The 11440-nt window shown below is 32.1% G+C and overlaps 1 long non-coding RNA gene across 2 annotated transcripts; it reads left to right on the top strand.

Moving 5' to 3' along the window:
• Positions 1 to 5961: 5961 nt before the first annotated feature.
• On the top strand, positions 5962 to 10237 carry LOC112782315 (uncharacterized). 2 transcript variants are annotated; one of them, XR_011878519.1, is made up of 6 exons: positions 5962 to 6735; positions 7593 to 7721; positions 8420 to 8498; positions 8609 to 8671; positions 9021 to 9093; positions 9718 to 10237. It is a non-coding gene; the product is annotated as an uncharacterized lncRNA (long non-coding RNA). The 2 variants fall into 2 exon arrangements; XR_003192947.3 differs by lacking the exon at positions 9718 to 10237 and having other exon boundaries at positions 9021 to 9214.
• The last annotated feature ends 1203 nt before the right edge of the window (positions 10238 to 11440 follow it).

The raw sequence follows: 11440 nt of genomic DNA, 5'->3' as shown, positions 1-11440 counted from the left end.
TATAGCTCACTTTATGATGAACGTACAATTTATTATTATTATTATTATTATTATTATTATTATTATTATTATTATTATTTATACATGTTTTTAACTTAAAGGGTTAAGTACGATTTTGGTCTCTAAGGTATAGGCCAAAAAATTTTTTCATTCCCAATTTTTTTGTGCATAAAAAAATTGTCCCCAAGATTTAACTTAGTTTTAAAATTGGCCTTTTTTTCAAAATTTTAATTTTTATTACCAAACTATCCCTAACAAAAAAAATTATAAATTAAAAAAAAGGGAAAAAAAAAGAAAAACAGAACGGATAAGAGGGAAGAAGGGGGAATCACGCGAGGGGGAAGGGGGGATGGAAGAAGAAGAAGGGGAAGGGAAGAAGAGGGGAAAGGGGGGATGGCGTCGGCAAGGCTTGGGGCCACCGTCGCGAGAGAGAGAGAGAGAGAGAGAGAGAGAGAGAGAGAGAGAGAGAGAGAGAGAGAGAGAGAGAGAGAGAGAGAGAGAGAGAAGAGAGGTGATTTCTCCATCTTGGATTGGATGTCTTTGAAAAGGGATCATTGTTAGGTGGTCTTGAAGAATTATCCATATAATTGACTTGTTCGGAAAGGGGTTACTCATAGTTATAGCTTCCAAATTGAGACACTCCGCCACCCATGTCATATAATGTGTAAAGGGTATTTATAGCTGAAATTTGCATGCCTTCCAAGTATTGAGTGATGGCATTAATCTGCTGAGACATGGCTTTATTTTGAGTAAAAATGGCATCTAAGGCATCTAATTTCATGACACCCTTCTTCATGGTTCTTTTTGAAGAGTACAAGTACTAATTATTGGCCACCATCTAATTTAAGGCCTCATTAGTGGTCTTCATGTGCAAAGAACTTCCTGCAGAATTATTCAGAGAAAGTCTTAAAGCCGGAGTGATCCCATCATAAAAAAATATGTAGTTATACCCAATCAGCGAACATGTCTGTACGACACTTTCTCACCATAGCTTTGTACCTCTCCCAACCTTCATAGAGAGACCTGCCCTCGAGCTGTTTGAATATCTGTCCTTAGCTTAGGCAATCTCTAAGATGAGAAGAATTTTGTTAAGAACTTACTAACCAATTTTTTCTAGGTTGCTATGCTTTTTTTGGGTTGTGTCTGAAGCCACTAACTAGCTCGGTCCCTCACAGCAAAAAGAAATAACAACAAATGGTAAACATCAGCGAGAACTCCATTAGTCTTGACTGTATCACAAGTCCTTAGAAAATTGGAGATGAAAAAATTGGGGTCCTCTTAAGGGCTTCCACTAAACTGACAATTCTGCTAGACCAAAATGATGAGTTGAGGCTTCAACTCGAAATTGTTGGCATGCACAACTGGGGATACTATGCTTCCTACGCAATTCCCAGGATTAGGGATAGTATACGACCCCAGAGTTCTCCTAACAGGCGGAGCATTATTGAGGTTGTTGACAACAGCATGCTCATTGTTGTCTGTCATACTGACTTCAATTTTCTTTTTTGATTTGTCCCTGAGAATTTTTGTAGCTCTCTGAGCTCTGACTTGTGTTCTGTTTCTCCTACAAGTTCTTTCAATTTTAGGATCGTATAGAAAAGATTTTTTATCCTTATTTTCCTACATAAACAATTAGAAAACAAGAAAAATTAGGTTCTCAACACCACAGTGAAGAGATCCTTAGTAAAGCACATGAAAATAAAAGAAAAATAAATAAGAAAATAAAATGGCAAAAACTAAAGAAAAAAATAAAATAAAAAATGAAATTTAAAAAATAAAGAAAAAGGTCTAATCTAGGTAATCAATCAACTGATAGTTGTTAATTACGGTTAATTCTCGGCAACAGCGCGAAAAACTTGATGCAGATTTTACATCACAAACTACCGGCAAGTGCACCAGATCGTATCAAGTAATAAACTCACGGTGAGTATCGATTCCACGAGGATTAATGGACTAAACAAGCAATCGTTGACTAATTATTCTAGTTAGACAAGTGAAAAGTAAGAGTTTTGAATATCAAATAGTATAGAAGACAGTGAATTGCATAATGCAAATAATAAACGTGTGAGAGAATAATATGAGAAGAGAGATAAGACTTTGGAGATGTTTAAGTTTCCGGATTAACAATCATTGTCAACTACCTTGATCATGCAAAGATTTAGTTCATGGCAAACCCCAGGTGAATGAATTCCAATTCCTTGGCAATTCAATCTCTTCTAACCCAACCAACTGTCAATTCCTTGATTAATCACTTGTGTTAAAAGATTAAGTTCAAATTCTAATTTATAAGTCACACAATCCCTAAGAACCAAGAAATAATCCGATTATATGTCACGTATCACATTAAATCTAGATAATTGAAAAATTGTGAGAAAAGGGATTTCAAGCTTTAATTCCAGTATTTAACTTTTCCAAGATTAAAAGAAATTCAACTTAGATTAGGTTTATTTTCCAATATACTCAATCCGTGGGATGAAGAACGAAACCAAATCTTAAATAGAAATCAATGCATTACTCAAGAGTAGAAGAACAAATAGTATTAATCCATTAAAGTAAACAAAGCTCCTAACCTTAACAATGGAGGTTTAGTGGCTCATGGTGCAAAGAAAATCTTAAAGTGTAAAAGTGTGTAAAACTAAAAAGTGTTGAAGTGGAGAAGAGAAAAGACCCTGCAGGTAGGAGTGTTCGCGGTGCGGTTTGGTTCGATTTTTTGAAGAAAAGTCATCCAATCCAATTGTTTAATTAAATTACAGTTCGGTTTGGTTCGATTTTTTTACCGAAACCATCCGAAGCAAACCAAACTGATTAAAATCTGTTTGGTTTGATTTGATTTGTTCGGTTTTTTCAATCAATTTAAAAAAAATTTATCATACTATTTTACAAAGTCCTATGCTTGAATTTGTTTTGAACTCCAAAACTATATAATTCGAAATAAATCTGAAAGCGAGAAGTCTTTCTTTTTTTATTTACGTAAAAACAATTCGTGACTCTATCATCTGAACGAGATATTGAAAAATGTGTAATAACATGTTTGGTTTCATGTTTTAAAGTCTTAAAATCAATAAAGAAAAATGGTCACCAGCTCATAGAGTTTTAAAGTAAGCAAACAAAATAAAACACCTAGTATACTCTGGAATAGGCTAGAAGGAAGGATGAAAAAGGCCATTGGAAATAATTTATTTTCATACTATGGCCTATGATTCATCCATGGAAAGTTCTAAATATATGGTATCCAAACCAAAAATAGCTTTTCAGATATCATGATCAGTAAATATAACTTTGCATGCTAACATCCATCCCATACAGTGGGAACTGAAAAAAATAATTATTCAAGCTATGCCATAAACAATACATTGAACAATGAACAGTAAATAACAATTAGAAGCAATTTCAGTAAATCATCAACAAATAAAAAATCAGAAGAAAAGACACAACAAATGAGGAACAATCAAAAGCAAAAACACAACACCAAATATTTAAAAAAAAAAAGCAAAAATCAGAATAGAGAGACGATGCTGTGGGTGGCTGGGTGTATCTTGAAAATTACCTTACTTCAAAGAAATAAAATCAGAACAGAGAATAAAAATTTAACAACCCTTAACCAAAAATCAGAACCAACAACCCTAAACCTGTGAACCAAAATATACAAATAGAATTGAAAATCATAAATTAGAATCAACTCTAAACTAAACCCCTAAATCAAAACAGAATAAAAAGTTCAGAGTTAAAAAACAAAATCAGAATTAACAACTCAACCATAGAATCAAGAACAACCTAACCAAGTATTAATTATAAATTACAATCAATAAGAAGACTAAACCAGAATTTAAAAATAAAAATAGAATCAGAACAAAAAAACAAACATGAGGCTTAGCCTCCATTATAGAGGACGATGAAGATGCAGGATGGTGAGACGATGGTGGCGATGAACCAAAAACTAGATATGGATAGACGACACTGCTTCAATGACGGAGAAGAAGAGATTGGACAGATGACACGACTTCAACGATGAAGATGGAGGGGTTGGACAGATGACACATGGCTTTAACGAAGGGCGCTACGATGGAAGGTGCGTGGAAGGGGATCGCTCAGCCACTCTGTGGATGTGTTGTGTGCGACGGCAATGATGAATGAGCGTGAGAGAAAAGATTGAACGAGTGTGAGAGAGAAGAAATGGAACGAGTGTGATGAGTGAGGGTGAGTGTGAGTGCGGCGCTGTGTGTGTTATTAGTTAGTGCTAGGGTTATGTTTGATGAGGGTAAGGATATTTAGGGGGTTAGTTATATTGATCGGTTCGGTTTATTTTGTTTCAGGTTTTCTTTATCAAAATCAAAAATCGAACCGAACCGACAAAAAACTGCAAAAATTTAATTTTTTGGTTATTTCGATTTTCGGTTTGTTCGGTTATCGGTTTTTTTGGTCCGGTTGGTCGATTTTGTTTGGATTGGATCAGTTTTGAACACCCTTACCTGCAGGGCAAATTTTTCTCCTTTTATATCAAATCTTAATTGATTCAAAAATAAAACTAACTAACCCTAATAATATCTTTTCTATTTGTTTATTTGATTAAAGAATCAAATCCATTGCCTTTCGTGTGATTGTTGATGTGCATGGGACCACTCCATCACTACAAGAAAATGAAACATTTGTAACAAAAAATTTGTATCAAATTTAAAATTGTTACAAATTATAGTTTTTTTGTAACAATAATTAGTTATTGTTACAAAATAAGAATATTTTGTAACAATAAGAAAATTTGTAACAAAATATTTCAATATTTTGTAACAACTTGATTTCTTTTGTTACAAATTATGTTGACTTTCGTATCGAATTGTTGTTTTGTTACAAAATGTTATAATGTTTTGTAACAAAAGATTATATTGTTGCAAAAATTCAAAATATTTTGTAACAAAATATCTATTTGTTTCAAAAGCTCTAAATATTTTGTAACAAAAAATTAATTTGTCACAAAATACAATATTTTTGTAACAAGTTATTTATTTGTCACAAAATTTAAAGATTTTTTATAACTAATAAAAAATTTTTTTTTAACATACTAAATGTAAGACTTTGATTTTTTAAAAATTAACATAATAAATTATTTATGATTTATTATATTTATTTAAGATTTTATATTCAAAAATTTATTTTACTAAAAATATTTAAGTCAAATTAATGATAGTTTGAGTTTAAAATTATTTTAAAAATTAAATAATAAATTATTTATAATTTATTATATTTATTCAAAATAATTTTTTAGAGATTTATATATTAAACGGAGTATTTTTTTTATTTATAATTTAAAATAATAATAAAATAATATTTTAAGAATAATTAATTTAATTACTCTAATTTTTAAAATTAAAATATTTATTTAAAAATAATTTAAAAATTTATAATTAAATAATATCTTTATATAACTATTATTAAATTAAAATTAATTTTCAATTATTATACTATCCTTATTTTTATTAAAAATATTTAAGTTACCCAATCTCTAACCTTATCTTTTTCTTGTAAGACTCAGAATTTTTAAAAAATGCTATTATAAGTTAATTTTAATTTATTAATTTATTAAAGACTTTATTTTTAGAAATTATTGTATTAAAAATAATTAAATTAAGTTTTGATAATTAAATTAAAAATTTTACTTAATCTTATAATATTGAATAATTTTCTATATTTAAACGATAAAACTTAATAGTTGTAAAAGAATAAGAATTTTATATAATTCGGATTAAATAATTAATATTTTATAATTTAATACTCATATTTTAAAAAACAAAAAGAATTAACTAAATTATGTCTATTTTTTTTAATTAAAATATTTATTAAAAAATAATTTATATATTGATGAACAAATAATACTTTCTTTAAAGATAATTTTATTAGATTAAATTTAATTTTTAATATCATTTTATATCCTAATTATATTGTCAATTGTCCTCAAAATGAAATCTAATTTGCTAAATACTTCCTAAGACCCTAACCCTATTTTCCCCCTTCAGCCGTCACACCCCTTTCAACTTTTCCTTCCTTCCAAAATCACAGAGAGACCCAGCACATAGCAGCAGAAAAAAGAAAAAAAAAAAGAAAGAAATCAGCAGAAAGAAAGAAAACGTTGAGGGAGAGAGGGAGAAATGGAGTTAGAGAAGAGAAGAGAGGAGAGGGGGACGGCCAGCGCTGGTGGGCCGAGCTGCTCGCCGCCATCATTGCTAGCACCGACGTGGAGGAGGTAGCCAGAGGAGAAGAAGCACAACGCCGCGGATGAAGCTCGCCGCCGCTGCACCACGCCTCGCGAACCACTGCTGCGTCGCGTCTGTCATCGTCTTCGCGGGTTCCAGTCGCCATCGTCGTCTCTTCTGTGAAGCCTGTCGCCGCCGTCCTTCTCGCTATGAAGCCAGCGCCGCCATCGTCATCATCACGGGCTGCTGCTGCGCGTGATGCCGCCGCCGCCGCCTCTGAATCCGTCGCCGTCAAGCAGAGCCACGGGCAGAGATAGGATTCCCAGGTGAGAGAGAGAGAACTTGGGAGGGCCGCGACCAGTCCAGCTGCCGCGACCAGTCACTGGCGTCGTCTTTGTCTGAACCACCGCCAGATCCGCCGCTGTCGAAGCTTCTGGCTGCGCCTCTGCCGTCAGTGGAGCTTGCCGTTACTGAGATCATTTTTGCTACTAGGAATTAAAAACAAACGAAGGGTTTGTTGCGTTTAATTACCGAGTTTCGGCTAATTGAGGTAGGGAATTTTATTTTGAAATTAATTGTTTTAATTTATGAATGCTATGGAAGTCTAGGGTTTAATTTTTTAGAATTTCTGATTAGGGATATTGTTTTTGATTATCAGAACTTGTGAATATTAGGGCTGTTGATTATTGTTCTGTGTAGTTTTTTTTCTCATTTGTTACTTTTTCTTTTTTACTTGTTCTGATTAGTAATTTAACATTATTGGAACTTCAAATTATTACTTGTTTTTGTTTTTAATTTGTTCTTAATTTAGTTGATGCTAGATTGATGCCTAACAAAATTCATTCATAATAATAATTACTTACATGTTCATACCATCGATTGAGTTGTTACTCATAATTGAGTTCATACCACCATCAACTGTTGATGAATTCTAACAACAGCACAAAATAAAAACTGTTAGTAATGGAGGATCAGTTCATAATCTGAGTCATTGGATTGACAAAAATCTTTTTAGTAATGCAGTAGACAATAATTCATTCAATCTTGCTGCTGTTTGTGATTATTTATGGTAAATGTGCTGCTGTCCTGTTATTCTTTGTGCTTTTGTGGCTTAATTGTGATTAGATTGTGACTGTCTTGATCAAATTGTTGAGGATTATTGCTTCCAGATTTGGTTGCCACACAGGTAACATTATGAGCCACTTGAAGGATTTTTCTTTTTTTTTTTGGGTCAACCTGCCATTTTACTTGCATAATAATTGCAATCAATTACTTTATATTGGACTGGCTATTCTAGATTCAGATGGTTGGTATTTCATCTTCTTGCATGCTACTGCATGTTCATAAGAACCTGATAATGATATATAATATAAAACTCTAGTCTTAAATTTGTGTCCCCTTTTGTAGGCTCCTGTAAATTATGTTTCTCTTTATTGTGTAAAACCAATTTTGAGGGCGCTGTCCATGGCAATATCTACAGTTTCAATCCATATCTTTGGTGATGTGCCTTCCTCACCACTTGTTGGCATCCTGCAGGTTACACCTCATTTTTCCTGATATTGTGCGTGTTTTAGTTACTTATATTATTGGATATATATCAGCCATTGGATTCTGCATTTTACACGACTTTTCCTAATATTTTGATTATTTTTATAACTGGATATTATCAGCCAACATAAGACACAGATTTGTACTAGAAGTAAAGTGCTTGATTGATTTTCACCTTATCCATGTTTGTTGGATTTCATTTCCAGCTTCTAAATCACGTTTTAGTAGTTTTGTCCAAACCATGATATGGAGTTGCTCAAACAGAAAAACCAGACATATGATTAGCCAGTGGGTTTGATCTATAGTAAACGTTTCAAAACTTAAGTTTATCCCTTCTCTTTTAGTTATTATATCTATCTCCAGAAAATTGTTAAAATAAATGTCAAACCTGATTTTATTTGTTATAAACTGTTCTCTCTTTCTCATCTCTCTCTTTGATGTAAAAGGGTTTCACATCTTAGTTTGTTTAGGCAACTTTCAACATCCCTCTTGAATTAACATATATAGAAAAGAAGTTGACAAAACTAGTAACAAGAACAGTGCTGCCTTATGTTTTACATTTTGATGCAACCATACTCGTGATTTATTGACCTGCTTTACATTGTTGGTTGTTCCAGTATTTTACCTGTATTTGTTCCTGTTTTAACATTTATTTTTATTCTAAGCAAAACAGTTTTCCTGCACAGGATCATATTAATGACTGGAGGAAAATAGCACTTTGTTTAACATCCATTTTCTTTCTTGCTGCTATAATATGATTCATAGGTAAGTGGCATACCACCATGCAGCTTTGGTTTTATATTAGATGTTCTTAATTTTTAAACCAGACATGCATTAGAATTAATTATTTTTTAAAAATGTGCCTGTAAATTCAGAACACGTACTGAAGAAATTGCTGGATGTTGCCCATGGGTTTCAAATGTTAATAGACCCTAAAGGTACTCCTAAAATTGCTTATGATTTTAATACATTTTCGTAGATGATTCTCATTTTATATTAGTATACTTTAATTTGTATATGGATCTATTTATCACATTTTACTTATGTCATGGTTGAAAAATGATAAATGTCCTATTATTTGGTTTGATAAATTTGGTTGGGTATTGGCTGAGACATAAGTTGTGAATTGGTTATTTTTGTTGGAACCGTAGACGGTGGAAATATCCAAGTTTTAGGGGAGGTTCTGCCAAAATTTTTCTAAACATTTTGGATAAAACTTGGTGAAAAAATTATAATTAGTGTTATATCTTGTTTCTAAAATTTTGTTTGGGTTTTTCTTATTTACAGGAGTGCTGAAATGGTGACCATATGCTACCTTGAGGGCTCAAGAATATTTTGATGCATAGAGACACTAATCTATGTTAGAACTTTTATGTTTTGGTTGAACTTATGCAAGACATATAACTTGTAGAACTAATTAATATACTCACTAATATTATTTTGTTTGAAAACAATTTTAGCTAAAAAGATCTTGTTTGACTTATGTATGTTTTTACATATTATATAGATATAAACTTGCTTATTAAAATAGTTAATATATTAGTCAATTTAAAAATAGTTTATTAAACGATGCATGCAATTTATATTAAAAAAAGTTGTTGCAAAATAATTAATTTGCTTTTGTAACTAAAGAAAAAAAATGTTATAAAATCATGTTACATTTTGTAACAAAATTTTTTGATAGGAAAAAAATAAATTATCACGAAAAATACCTTGAAGATTAAATTTTGTTACCACTTTTATAACGGCTTCTGGTTTTTTGTATCAGAAAAAATTGTTACAAAACATCATATTGAATTGTAACAATTCCATTTTTCGTTACAAAAACTTTTTGTAACGGGACTTACTGCAACAGCCCCTTTTTTTGTTACAAAAACTTTTGTTTCAAAATTTTAACGTTTTGTAACAATTTTTTTTGTTACAAATACGCCTTTTTCTTGTCCAGGTTTTGCTCCCGACGCTAAATGGGTCCCTGCTTTTTCAGGATAAGAAGAACAAGAGAAAATGCCTTGAACCAATTTTCAAGTACCAGACGCTACGTACGGCGCTGAAGTAATCCATGCCATACTCCAAGAAAAAGCTCGAACAACCTTCAACAAAAAGGTACCTGTACCCGAAACCGATACCGGTGGGTAGGTAGAAAATACTTAGGGGCGCAAGACAACTCTCTCTAAAGAACTCAGCAAAATAGTCATGTAACTTCGGGAGAAGGGGTGCCCCTCACAAAGGGGGTCGCAGTGACCAGACGGTGATGTGGCGTTTAGCGCCACCTATCTAGAAAATATTGCACGCAAATCCAAGGGCTCGGCGCTGAACGCCGGATTGTGGCATTTAGTGACACCTATCCTGCAAGGCAGACCTGGCGCTAAACGTCGGTGATGTAGCGTTTAGCGCCACCTATCCAGAGAGGAATGGGAAGTTCGTGTAACCCGGCGCTAAGCGCCAGTGATGCGGCGTTTAGCGCCACCTTATCAGAGAGGGATAGTGAGCTTTTTTTTTAAGCATTTTTTCACGTCTTTTCGCCCGAATGCTACCTATAAACAATGTAATGCAACAACGACTCAAAGTAGAATCTAATAGGGTGTAAATCACTTAAATCTTTTAGAAAATCAACTAATTACCGTATAAATCATGTAGAAAAATTATGAATGATGCTCACGCATCAGGCACTTAACAAACAATCTATTAACACATCATCATCGTTAAGTGATATGTAAATAAATTCCGTTAAATTTTAACGCTGAAAATGACAAAAAAATCGTCATATCTCACGACTACCAGAAATAAAGATAAGGTGGTACTACTTTTTTCGACAAGGATCAGCTTATCCTTTGAAAAAATGGACAGGATTCAGGTTGAGATTTTACTCCGATCATAACTAATCCTTTCTTTATTTAGCAACTATATCAGCTCTTTAAAGCTCTATACAATTATACCTTATCATTATTATTATCTCATATACTGTTATCAACACTAACACTATTAATGTTATCATTCTCTTATGTTGTTTCTTGTGTGATGCTATTTTTTTTTAAAGATTTATATGTACTGCAATTATTATTTCTTCTTGCAACATCACTTCCTGTAATAATCTTTTTTTATTTAACTATTTTTGGTAAAAAAAATTTTAAAAATAAATTTATTAATAATTTGTGAAGATTCAATAAAAATACTGAAAGTCGAAATATTCTTTTCTTTGGACAAAAATCGCCTTATAATTTAAAAAATGAATAGAAGGCAAAGGTCTTTTACTCTCATCTTTATATGAAACATCTCTATATAAATAACTACTATAATTCATTTTAACATTAAATTTGCATTATTGTTTGGCTATTCACATGAAGATAAATAGAATTATCTTACGTAAAAGAACTAAAAATACAAGTTCAATAACTAACAGTTATCATGTGACAGTTTCACCGAAAAGTGGGTTTATTTTTAGAAACGATTACTTGCAATATGATAAGAAAATCAACCAGCCCGATTCGATTCAAATAATGAATCACTTTTCAAAAACAAATCAATTTTTGTATGAACCGTAATATCAGTAAACCTACAATTTTGATATGAGTTGTTTTCTACTTTTTAAAGTCTTTCTACGTTACATGGTATTACTGAAAGCAGCTCCTTAATCTTAGTCGCTTATTAATATTTTTGAGGTGTCATGCAACAACATATATAACAACACATTATTACCGCCATAACCG

Source organism: Arachis hypogaea, chromosome 20 (assembly GCF_003086295.3).
Source record: "Arachis hypogaea cultivar Tifrunner chromosome 20, arahy.Tifrunner.gnm2.J5K5, whole genome shotgun sequence".
Taxonomy (NCBI): Eukaryota; Viridiplantae; Streptophyta; class Magnoliopsida; order Fabales; family Fabaceae; genus Arachis; species Arachis hypogaea.
Note: the sequence above shows the minus strand (reverse complement) of the source record. Positions and strands in the feature narration are given on the sequence as shown.